Raw genomic sequence first — 14,395 nt, forward strand, 5'->3', positions numbered from 1 at the left:
AAATGTCAAATAATTAAATAAGTATTTATTTGAATTGCTGCTTCATTTTTGCTGATTGGGTCTGCATTTTTTTTTCACTTTGATATTCTGTACTACTGCTTTATATACCATAGGCTGGAATCAGACTTGCTGAATCTAGACTGTTTGGTATCACTGTGCTCTAAGCCAGGCATCTTACATTAAGAGGGCCTCTTTGCACCCTTGTGGCAGAAGTGTGTAGCTCAGGTTCCATCTGAGTTGGGGATTGCTGGAGAAAGGCTGTTTAGAGCTTTCCCACTGGTAGTTTGTCTTAAAACTGTTAAATTTTGCCTGTATTTAACCCTTGCGTTTGCACGTAGCTGCTCATCCCACAATGGTGGTTAGTGCTGCTCTGTATAGATCCAAATGTCTGGAAACTTACATTCTCCCTAGATGTCTCTCAGTAGGACCCTCCCAAGTTCCCTGTTGCTCTGCTGGCTATTCAGTTGCACACTGAGCAGCATTGCCACAGCTCTTCACCCTAAACTATCAACAGAATAAGCCCCTCTGGTATCACTACATCATAAACAAATCTAACTTATCCACTCCCCAGCAGTACTATGGTATAAACCTGCTATTATGGATGATCACTTCCCCACCATTTCTCTGGCCAGCCTGATTGACTTGGGCATCCTGAGGCAGTGCAGTAATTGCTTCATGTATACTGACAACCATTTAGTCCTGAAAAAAACAAATACTGTAGGTGAAAGATGCAATTACACTATTACATCAATTACATCAATTTGTAAACAATCCTCTCACGTGACAACAAACAAAACATCAAACAGGTTTTCAGTTCACACACTTCACATCTCACACAAGTTCAGGGCTCAACACATAAACCCACATATGCAGAAGTACTCACTGGAAGCCTACCAAAAGATAAGAGACCTCCTAAGCGCAAATTATCTGCACACACCTCAACATGTAGAGAAACCATGGCACATAACATCACACACATATCAGTGTCTCACCAAATAAGCCCCCTAAGACAAAAAACATCCAAACCTAATGTCTTGGTCAAAGGAGACTCCATAGTGAAACACACAGATGTCCCCCTCACCTGGCTGGACAAGCAGAAGGTCACAGTCAGGTGCGTATCGGGTGCCAGGATCTGTCAGATCATGCATGCACTCAGGTCGCTCAACAACAAATACCATCATGACTCTGTCATAGTCCATGTTGGGGTGATTGATTTGAGATGTATCTCCCTGGATTATATGAAGAGAGACATGACTGAACTCTCAGATTATGTGTCCCAGAAAAGTAAGACCCTAGCCCTAAGAGGCATTCTATCTTCACCCAGGATGATGCCACAATATAAGCAAAAAATGGTTGACTTCAACAACTGGCTTAGCTTCTGGTGTCATTCCAGGGGCGATCCAATATTTGTCAGCCTGCAAAGACATGGTCAACAAACCATGCTGCTTTGTCAGAGATGGCCTGTGCCTGTCTCTCCTAGACTTTCAGATATTTGCTAAGGTGCTTGCCTAACCTATAATGCCTTTTTTAGGCAATGTCAAAATGACAAAATTGCCAACATAGCAAAATCCACTCAAGACAAACTCAAGGTTCTGCTGCTTAATGCTAGGATTCTAAACACAAAACTGCACTCCCTGGAAGAACTCCTCACCTTGGAAGATGCTGATGTCACTGAAACATGGTTCAAGGCTGGCAGACAGTACCCCAGATGTGCGAGGCTACAATGCCTTCCACATGTTCAGACCTCAGAATGAGCATGAAAGAAGCAAAGGTGGAGGTGTATCTATCTTCATTAAAGCCAAGTACACTTCCAGATTGGTCAAACAGTATAACTCTCTTGAACTACTCCATGCCCATTTAATTACAGGCAAAATACCCTACCACATCATTGCTAGCAATAGGTCCCTCTCCATGAACCAAGAAAAGCACAATGCCTACATGGACTTACTGGAGTCACTCACCATACAACCCAACACCTTAGCCATGGGATATTTCTATTATCCCGCCATCAACTGGGTAACATACATGAGCTCAAACATGCTCTCCCAGATGTTGCTGGACTTTGTCAGTGCAAATTCTCTGGAACAGATAGCCTGCACCCCCACAAGGGTCTCTAATGTCCTTGACATAGTACTCACCAACATGGGTGGTTACTGCATGGATCCCTGTGTGATGCCTTCCCTGGTAAGGACTGACCATAAGTCAGTCTCATTCAAAGTAACTATTGGACCCCACACCCCCAAAGTAACAAAAAAACTAACAAACTTCTCCAGTGTAAACTACAGCCTAGCAACTGATGATATAAAAAGTTTTATACCCCCTGCAATTACAGGCAACAATAACTCCAATGCAGAAATGTACACAGATGTTTGGTATAATCATCTTAGCAACTGTATAGACTTGGCTGGACCTGACTGGATTAAAACCAGTCCCTCACAAAAAAAAAATAAGCCAACTTGGTGGGCATCTAGTATAAACAGATTGTATAATAAAATGAAGAAACTGATGTCCAAGAACAAGAGGCAACTGCCTCTGCACAGGAAGAATTCCTTCCACAGACTGAACAAACCAATCTGAAGTCTTGGGAAGTCCTCTAAAGCTAATCATGAAGCTAAAATAGCATCCCTAGCCAAGGACAATCATAAGACATTCTTCAACTATGTCCATAATCTAAAGAGATGTGCCCAACTATGTGCCGAATTCGTGGTAGATGGTACCACTCACACTGTACCAGAGGAAATTACCAACCTGCTAGCTGACAGATTTGGTGCAAACTTGACCCCCCCTTCCCCACCAGCCATACCCCAAACCATATCTTACACCAGTTCTCTACCTAGTATCTCTAGAGATCAAGTCATATCTGCACTTTCCAAGGCCAAAAACATGACCTCACTGGGACCAGATAACATCCCAGGTTGCTTACTAAGCAATCTAAAACAGGACTTAGATGACCCAATTGCTGTTCTCTTTAACCATAGCCTGAGAACTGACTTTGTACCAGGAGAATGGAGAACAGCAACAGTAATCCCCTTGCATAAGTGGGGCATCAACCGACCCTAGGAACTATAGACCCATAAGTCTAACCAGCCTCATTTACAAGTTCACAAAAAGGATAATCATGGACCTTATTAACAAGGACAGTAGCAACCTTCAAACTCTAGATGCAACCCAGTTTGGCTTTGATAAGGGTAGACCATGTTTATTGAACCTTTTAGACTTCTTTGAGAAGGTCACCAAAGCCATGCATAAAGGTAAAACAGTGCATATCAGCAATCTGGACCTAGCTAAAGCCTTTGACACAATCCCCCACTCAGGTATTACTGAAAAGCTCTTCCAGCTAGGTATTTAGCTAAAGGAAAGAAAAATACTTCCACAAGAAAAACTGACAAGAGCTGCAAATAAAAATTTATATTCATTAATACAACAGATCCAAGTAAAACACTATATAGACCAAGAAACCTTGTACCTTTTGGAAAAAGAAGCAACTGAGGAAGTGAGAAAATTTAAAGAACAAATTGTAAAGATGTTTGAAGGGTATAAAAAAGAAATATGGACATGGGAAAGAAAGAGAGATCTGATATGGTGCAATATTTATGCAAAGGAGAAAGCCAAATTAATCAACACAAAAAAGGCAGCCCCAAAGATATTTGAAGATGAAATACATGCAAAGGCATCCAGATATGGAAAATTTCACAATAAAAAAATAAGATCACAAAGAGGGAATATAGAACAAAAGATTAGCCAAGTAAGAGTTAAAAAAATAGAAGCTGATTTTATGGAGAATTTGCAAAGCGAAGCATTCAGTGTAGAAAATCTAACACAGGTCATATCACAGCATGATGACTAGTCCCCAAAGTAAGGAGAAACAAGTGGAGCAGGAGACTTCTGAAGAAGGAATATGGACATGGGGAAGAAAGAGATTTAAAGCACAACTAATTAATACAAAAAGAGCAGCACCAAAGATATTTGAACAGAAATACAGGCAAAGACATCCGGATATGGAAATTTCACAATACACAAAAAAAGAAAACAAAGAGGAATAGTAGAAAAGAGGATTAGTAATGGGGAAGTTAAAGAAACAGAAACTGAGGTTATGAATTACCTGCAAAGTGAAGGATTTATTGTAGAAATTTTAACTTTGATAACAACACAACAGGATAGAGCAATAGACACCCAAATTAAGGAGAAACCAGTGGAGCAGGAAGCATCTAATCAGTTGACATATAAAGATAATTTGGAGTTCCCAAAGGAAACCAGTATAAAGGTTTAGTTGGAGCTATAGAGCAAGGGAAAGAACAACAAACTGTGGCATCTCTGACACAGTCAATGTTGGTGAGTGATAGGCCAGTGAGTTCCCATATGAAAGAGCAACAGATGACACAGGGTGAAACTGAAGAGAACGTGGCACAGGAAGAAGCTCTGGAACTTTCTACAGGAAATGGCAAACAAAGAATGTCCCCTCAGTTTAGAAGAAAACGATCTAAGAGAAGAGTTGCTTGATTTAGTAGATATGGATAGACCATTAAAATCAGTGAAAGAAATACACTACAGAAGGTCAATAAGACCCCAAAAGTTAGAAGTTTGATACAACAAATGAACGTAGTAATTAGGACTGTTCATAGAGATTCATGCGATGTAACTGAAGCTTTAAAAGCCTGCAAATGGAAACCCGTCAAGCAACTCAACCTAAACAAAGCCACTAAATACTTTAACTCCACATTCCTAAACATACTAAACACCCCTGCCCCTTCTAGAACCATTAGAATCAAATCTAACTTTGCACCCTGGATGACCAAGGAAACTAGGTCTCTATTTCTTGCAAGAGATAAAGCCTGGTCTAAGTTCAACAAAGAAAAAACAATTGAATCAAAACAAACATAACTTGAACTAAGAAACAAAGCCAAAAAAAGTGAGCAAAGCAGACAAAATAACCTACTACCATAACATCCAAATAAAACATCAGCATAACCCTAGATGGTTTTGGACAGCTATAAATAATGTCCTCCAACCAGGTAAGTCCAAAACCCCTTCCTCAACTACTACAGACACCTCAACTAGCATTACAACCCAATTTAATAGGTTTTTTACCGATTCCATACTGGCACTAGCAAATTCTTAAACCTCCCCTGTCCCTGATGTAGAGCATAAACCCCATAATAACAAAGACAACTTCACCCTTCAACCAGTGTCTGTTACCTGATTAAAAAATTACTCAAAAAGCTAAAACCAACCACTCTGGCCACATTCAAACTCCAAGCAGAATTTTTAAAAACTGCTGCTGATGCAATAGCTTACTTATCAACCGCTCCATCTCTGAAAAAATAGTCCAGGACCTCTGGAAGATATCATATATTATTCCCCTTCTTAAAGGAGGTAACTCAAAAGAACTAACAAATTATCAAACTATAGCCATACTGTTCCCCCTCTCAAAAATACTAGAAAGGTGTATTCACTTACAAATTATGGAACACCTCAACACACAGAATCTGCTGACCAGCACTCAACACGAGTTCAGACCTCACCATAGCACAACCACATCCCTCATGTCATTCACTCACATAGTTAACAGCTATAGAAATAATGGTAAATGCATTTCAGCTATCTTCCTAGACCTCTCCAAGACCTTTAATATGGTCAATCATAACAAGCTAATAAATGCTCTATCAGAATTTAATCTCAGCCAGGCTACTCTAACATGGTTTCATAATTATCTAACAGGGAGACAACAGGCAGTAAAGTGGGGCCAACAGCTATCACACCTGCTTCCAGTAACATTAGGAGTTCCACAGGGCTCCATTCTTGGATCTCTGTTGTTCACTATTTTCACCAATAACCTCTACACCTCTACTCTCCACTTCACAGTCATTCAGTACGCGGATGACTCAACATTAATGTGTGCCTCCTCCTCCCCACAGGAACTACACAATCAAACTCTACTATCCTCTCTCTCTGTCAAATCATGGCTAATTGACCACCAGCTATTACTTAACCCAAACAAAACAAAACTTATCATCTTCTGACCCACACAACATAACAATCCCAACCTCTCTTTTAACATCCAGTCCCATAACAAGACTATCATATCTCCCGTTACCCATAGTAAGCTACTTGGCATTGTGATTGAGTGTAACAAGAAGTTTGACACCCATATCTCTTTCACCATAAAAAAGGTCCATAAAAAACTAGGTACCTTATATAGGAACAAACAGTTCCTAACAAACACTACTAAGGCCACAAGTGCCCATACATATATTATCTCTACACTACTGTACACCTCCCCAGTCCTCACTAATCTTAGAAAATAAGAATTAACCAAACTACAATCCTGCTATAATAAAATTGCCAAATTTGCCACCATCTGCTCCAACAGATCCCACCATTGTGTAACACTCAAACAGCTCAAATGGTTGGAACTTCCTCATCTGCTCCTATATAATCAACTACTCCTGTCACATAAGATTATATATCATCCCCAAAAAAAGCCTTCACTTCAAGACCTGATAATACCTTCCTTATTCACCAGAAATCTCCAATCAGATAACAAACTACTCCTCAAAATATCTAAAGATAACAATACCGCTGGCTCATCCCTCTATTTTAACACAATAGCCAAGCAGTGTAATAAACCTCCCCCTTTCATCACAGCCATGTACTCCACAAATGAATTTAAAAGGTCCCTAAAAACCCATTTGATGAACTCTTGGCTCTGCAACTGCAACAGCTCAGGTTAATGCAAGCCCCCCCCCTTCATTCTATTACTTTACATATATATCCACCAGTCCCCCTCCATTCCATTCTACTATACTCCACACATCTCCTACAATTCTACTCAGCTGCTTCACTCGACCAGGTTACTGACTGGCAGCAGCTGAAGTGCAACACCTGTACCTGTTAAAGGAAATAGATCTATCGTTAGGCCACATACCAAACAGTAGCTTTTTATTAGCACTGTACTACTATGTGTATTGATCATTGTGTATAAACCGAAGACAAAAAAGTGTACAAGCAATCTTATAATATATTTGTTCACTAGAGTATTTGTCATCACCGATTTACTGTTTTTACTTGTCATTGCTTTATTTCTGTGAATGTTGCAAACCAGGTGATTACTGTATAATGCACTAAATATCCCAAGGAACCAATGTCAAGTCAAGATTGTAATGTTATGTTATTCTGTAAACATTGTTTATTGTCTATGTTAAACATTGATTACTGTCTATGTAATTGTTTATGTGGAGCTTTTTTCCCCAGACCTCCACTGAAAAAAGACTCATGTCCAGTCAGACTATCTCGGTAAACAAATGTAAAATAAATAAATAAGTAAATATGATACATTACTGTGCAGCTAAATTAATAATTGATAAAGTCCTACCACAAGAACACAGGGTAGTAAGGGAAAAGACGGGGAGAAATCAAATGCCATCATGGAAGTATCGAATACAGGAAACTATAAAGCAATTAAAACCAGAAGCGTCGCTGTTAGAAGAGTATAGGCGGGGGAACAGATCAACAAAATACTCAGAAAGATAGATGTGATAAAAGCAATGTGCAGTATTACAAAGGATCAGGATTTATCATGCACTTGTGCAAATAATAAACTAAAAATATCAGCACAGGCAAAAAATGTAGAAAGTATACATATATATATAAAGGAAGAGTACAAAATAAGCAATTTATTGATGACCCAAAAAGTTTTATAGAGAATTGGGAAACAAGGCAAAAGGAATTGAAAGGCTACCAAAAAAAGAAGAAATAGATATGTTTTGGAGAAATATTTATGAAGATCCTGTGGGACATAATAAAGATGCTAAATGGATGGAAGACATAAAATTAAAAATAAGAAGTTCAAATGTACAGGATATAAAATGGAATGAAGTAATAGCCAGAGAGAATGAAACAAAGTTAAGAAAAGCCTGTAATTGGAAACCCCAGGCCCAGATGCAGTACCTAGCTTCTAGCTAAAAGCATTAACATCTTTGCACGAAGATTTAAACATGAGTAAGAAAACATTATACGCACACCCCAAACAGACACCTGCTTGGCTAATAACAGGAGAACAATGCTCCTACTTAAGAGTGAGCCTGCATGGTATCCTAAAAACTATAGACCAGAAACTTGCATTCTGATGATGTATAAACTGTGCATTGGAACTGATGCCGACAGAGTTTATAGTCATTTAGAAGAAAACTCAATAATAGCAGTAGAACAAAAGGGTAGTAAAAGAAAATCATATGGAACAAATAACCATTTGATGTTAAATAAAGTCATAGTGGAAAAGTGTAAAAAGAAGAAGAATCTAAGTATGGCATGGATAGACTACAAAAAAGCAGTTGACAGTATCCCACGTTCATGGATAAAAGAGCGTTTAAAAATGTATCAGGTATACCCTGCACTGATAAACTACATGACAGTGACCATGAAACAGTGGCAAACCACTTTGCAGCTAAGACATGATAAAGGACAAATTATTATTCCAGGGATAAAAATCCAAAGGGGGATATTCCAGGTGACTCTCTGTCACCACTGCTATTTTGCCTTGCCCTTAACCCATTAAGCTCTCTGCTTAACAGGTTAGGTCATGGCTATAATTTGACACCCAGAAAGCAACAAAGTGTAAATTCTTCTCCTCTTCTATTTGTCTGTGATTTAAAACTGTATAACTCATCAGATGAGGAACTGAAAGCACAACTGCCAGTAGTCAAAACTTTTCACATGATATATGAATGTAATTTGGTCTTGATAAATGTGCAAAAGCAACCTTTAAAGCAGGAAACCTGCAGCATCAAGAAAACATCAGTTTGGGACAAGAATGTAATATAAAGAGGGAGTGTATAAATATTTGGGAATTGATGAAGGATCAACAATAAAACACAAACAAATGCGAATAAAACTCAGTAAGGAATATTTTAGAAAACTTAAATTAGTTCTGAAAACAGCATTGACATCTAGGAACAAAGTTCAAGCTATAAACCAGTTTGCTCTTTCTGTCCTAATTTACAATTTTGGAGTGATTGACTCACCCCAAAAGGTGTTGGATAGATTAGACAGGAAAACAAGAAGGATGTTTCACACTCATCAAATGATTTATAAAAATCACTGCATACCAAGATTATATATTCCCTGTTCTGAAAGAGGCATAATGGGCCTCCTTAAAATTGATTACATGTATAGAGCTGCAATCGAGCGACTGCATACATATCTGCTGACCTCACAAGACCCATACATAGTGAATGTTTTGAAACGTGGAGAATAAATCTGAGATGACTTCCCTTATTAATCTATCAGAACGGAAATCAAACCAGAAGTAGATAAAAATCAGGCAGCAACTGAATGTGCCAAAAACAAAAGAAAGAATATAAAGTGAAAGATCAGATGATAGGAAAGAAATGTTGAAAATGCATAAATATGGGTGGAAGCACTGAAACTCTTGGAACAACCTCATGTAGATCAGGATCACATGCAGGAATGGTTAAGGAGAGGCGAATTCAAACCAAAGGATGAAAGGTTAATATTGGCTGCACAAGATAGTGGACTACGTACATGTTGGTTTACAAAGTCCATTGAATATGTGGGAGAAACAGACAAATGTAGGTTTTGTAAACCAGAATTGGAAACAGTCACACATCTTGTTGCTGATTGTGATATGTTAATGGCAGAAGAACTGTATACTGAAAAGTATAATAATGTAGCAATACTGCTGCACTGCTGCACTGGGGATTGTGCAACCATTATAATATTGAAGTAGCTGAAAACACTGGGAACATGAGCCACAAAGCATCATAGAAAATGATGAAGTCTACATCACATGGGATCATCCATTACCAACAGTTCAAACGATAGATATGAGAAAACCAGATATAGTAGTCCATGAAAAGAAGACAAAAGTAGCATTGATCACTGAAATTGCTACACCCAGTGACTACAGTGTCTTGCGTACAGAAAGACACAGTCATAAAATATCAGGATTTGTAGGCAGAAATGAGAGCAATGTGGAAGAAAGATAACCAGATAGTTCCAATAGTATTAGCTGCAACAGACGTTATAAAAAATAATCTACAATCGTATTTAGATATGTTACCAATACATGTAGCTCTGTATGAATTGCAGAAGGAGTAATTTACTGGGCACATTGCTGGTGCTGTGAAGAGCACTTCTGGCTGACATTAAACATTGAAATAATATTAATTTCATGAACTTTAATCAGACTTTGACTTAGGAATGGGGTCCATTCCCATCATGGTATTAGAAACTCAAAAGATTTAGAGAAATTAAAAAAAAAAAGGTATTAATCCTTTACTTGACTATATGTGTAGCTAATTCACTCACCAAGAGAACACATACTGTCAAAGTTGGTAACTCCACCTCTACCAGTTGACCTGTCACTAGTGGCGTACCACAAGGATCTATACTGGGCTCTTTACTGTTTGGAATCTATTTCTAGGAAGCCCAGGCTAAAGTAGACAGCTTTTGATTTATTAAGTTCACTGATTATTGTAAACTAGGTGCAATAATTTAGACCCCCAACAATGTTAACTTATTACAGGAGGGGCAATTATAAACAAATGACTGGTGCCAATGTCATACTTTAAAACTAAATGCGAAAAAATACACTATTATCCCATTTGGCAAAGAGTAAGTCCCCACTAATTACAATATTGACAGCACCCTGTCTATTTCAAACCCAGTGGTACAATATCTGCGAACATAGTTCGACAGGAATCTGAACTTTGACCACCAAGTTTTTACAGTGGTAAAGAAAGCTTTCTACATTGCGTATCTCATAAATAAAGGGATCACATTCAGGTCTAAGGATGTTATAATCCCACATTACTCAACCCTAATCAGACCATTAATAGAGTACAATGCTCCATTCTGTATGTATCTCACCAGACACCTGTAACAACTGGAGAAATCAGAGAGGTTACTTACTAAGAAGATAAAGGGCCTCCAAATCATGACCTCCATGGATAGACTGATAGCTCTGTCACTGTACTCTGTATCATATGGTTACTTAAAGGTGACTTCTGCCTGGCCTACATGGCAATCTCTGACCCCAGTCTGATGGAAATACTGCACACCCACAAATCAAATGGCACTGGTGTTGCACTTCAGCATCTGCTAGTCAGTAACTTGGTGGGGGTCACTCACGCTAGGGAACTCAACCTTGCCAGTGACATTAACAGACCATGCTGGAGAGAGAGGTATGTCTCCCAGAGATTGCCACTGCTCTGGAACAAGCCTCCAATTCATGTGAAGCACAACTCTTCAATAACCCCATTCAAGCACAACCTGGACAAATGGATAAGTGACAGCAAATTCACCCCAGGGGTGGCAGCCGTGTCCTTCATGGACAGGAGTAGTTGGTGCTGATCTGTAAAGTATGTCCATCTATGTCCATCTAACCAATGACAATTGGGGCAACCTGGGATTAGTATGGCTAGGATTATAAAGGCTATACAGCCGCTAGCCTAGTAACCTCCTATGAACCTATGACCTTATAAACAATTTCTGGTACATGTAATAGTTTTAATAGTCCATCTATAAAATGTAACTGTCAAGGGCATGCAGTGGTGGATATGAAAGGAACTGCCACAGAAATGAGGCATTTATGCACAGATACTAAAGGAAGTGACAAAAAGGCAATTTCTGTGATCTAAAGGGCTGCAGTCCAGACAACCAAGATTCCGTTAGAATCATGGATACTGTAGAAGCCAGTCTTGGAGGGGTGGAATTAGGGGCTGAGCTGAATTACCCATCCAAGGTGGAAGGAGTTGATTTGGTCTCACTACAGGAGGGACATATAGGCCTAAAACTGTTTGATTGGAAAAAACTGGGAGATGGGAATATAAATATGTATAAGGTGTAATTTCATTCCATATGTGCAGCAACTGAGTGGATGTGTACACAATGCCTGTCATGACTGGTCTATATTATAAGATCGACGTTTGAAAACATCGAACAACATATGGTCGATGTCTTCAAACATCAACCTTATAAAAAGACAAAAAAAAACGAAAAAAGTACCCTAACGGGTTTAAGCAGGGGGGCAAGCCACCCAGCACCTCCCACACCCCCCACTACTTAAATATGCCAACTCCGAGACCGCACTACATTGCAGTAAACAGAAATCTTCCCTTACAGAGATTTCTGTTTACATGCTCAAGATTCTGAGCATTCGATATTCTCGTGTCAACAATGTCAGATTCGACATTGTTGGCTTTTGAGAATATAATATAGACCCGTCATGACACAGGGGACATTGCACAATGCTTTCTGGCAAATGGAAAGAGCGAGAGAAGGAACATTCAAAAAATCCTGATCAGCCATGGATGGCACCTTACTTGCACAAAACCTTCCCATCCTTCCTGCAATGTAAGAATAATATAAGGGTTATAACAAAGCATATTGTCCTAATAAAAAATGAGAGCCACTAATGCCAGCACAGAAAAGACAAATAGCAAGTTAATCAGTAGGGTAATGGGGGGTTGATGCTCAGACTGGAAATGGCCAAAAAGTAATAAAAATTATAAAAACATGTTTAAATATCTAATATGCACTTAGAGAGATAGATATAAATGCATACATCTTTTGTTTTATAAATTCAGTCAGAGAACACAGAACTAAAGTAATTAATGAGTTTTCTATGTAGGATGTCCATCTTTTTGAGGCTCTTCAAGACACTATTTTTTCTGTGTGCAGCACATCTGTATGCAAGCAATGCAAATACAAAAATGACTTTATTCATTAAAATATTTTTCTGTTGGTTTCAGAAACAATAAATGAGAGAATACATACTTTTTTAGATGAATCATTAGTTTCATGACTGTATATATTACCTTTCATGTTCTCCTGAATATTAACAGATGTGCTTGCTGCTGGCATTTATTTCAACAGTTTATGTGCTTCATCCTTCCAGATTGCACATAGTTTTGATATCCTTATGAAAGTTAATTTCATGTGACTGTCTTAGGTGAAACCATGTACCACTGTGAGATTCTGTCTTCTGCCTCTAGCAACCAGAGGTGACATTGCACTAAGAAGACTCTGTTGTTGCCTCATTTGCCTTATAGCCCAGTACTCTGTGGTTAAAATGTCTCTACTATGTTGCCTGTGGAAGATTATAACCCAGAGGCTGTGCTACCTGACAACGTAAAAAGGGAATAGGAGTCACTGCTAAAGTGTTCCTAACTGTTGAAGGAAGAGAAGAACATGTGGCAGATACCTGACAGGATCAGCAGCAATATTTCATAATGTGTGCAGTTAGACTGCAGGAAAACTTTAGCAGAACCTAACTGTATAAACAATGCCCCCACTTCCATGATGTTGTTTGTAATCTTTGCTTCTTTGGTTGCATAATAATAATAATAATAATAATAATAATAATAAAATGATTTAACAGCGACTTCATTAAGGTTGAATTCTCAAATGTATTGGCAGTAGCTTTACTAAATTTATTCAACCTCATGTTTTAAACTTATAACCTAGGAAATGACACTGGAATGCAGAAAAAATAAATAAGAAGCACATAACTAGGCAGTGTAGGGAATATACTGCCACAGACAGTCAGCAGCACAGTGCAGAATGACACATGTCCAGCAAAGTATATAACTAGGAGGTATAGGTAATATACTACCACAGACAGTCAGCAGCACATTGCAGAATGACACATGTCCAGCAAAGTATATAACTAGGAGGTATAGGTAATATACTGCCACAGACAGTCAGCAGCACAGTGCAGAATGACACATGTCCAGCAAAGTATATAACTAGGAGGTATAGGTAATATACTGCCACAGACAGTCAGCAGCACAGTGCAGAATGACACATGTCCAGCAAAGTATATAACTAGGAGGTATAGGTAATATACTGCCACAGACAGTCAGCAGCACAGTGCAGAATGACACATGTCCAGCAAAGTATATAACTAGGAGGTATAGGTAATATACTGCCACAGACAGTCAGCAGCACAGTGCAGAATGACACATGTCCAGCAAAGTATATAACTAGGAGGTATAGGTAATATACTGCCACAGACAGTCAGCAGCACAGTGCAGAATGGCACATGTCCAGCAAAGTATATAACAAGGAGGTATAGGGAATATACTGCCACAGACAGTCAGCAGCACTGTGCAGAATGACACATGTCCAGCAAAGTATATAACTAGGAAGTATAGGTAATATACTGCCACAGACAGTCAGCAGCACAGTGCAGAATGACACATGTCCAGATAAGTATATAACTAGGAGGTATAGGTAATATACTACCACAGACAGTCAGCAGCACAGTGCAGAATGACACATGTCCAGCAAAGTATATAACCAGGAGGTATAGGTAATATACTGCCACAGACAGTCAGCAGCACAGTGCAGAATGACACATGTCCAGCAAAGTATA

Source organism: Protopterus annectens, chromosome 6.part0, assembly GCF_019279795.1.
Source record: "Protopterus annectens isolate FY-2018-M chromosome 6.part0, PAN1.0, whole genome shotgun sequence".
NCBI classification, from domain to species: Eukaryota; Metazoa; Chordata; order Ceratodontiformes; family Protopteridae; genus Protopterus; species Protopterus annectens.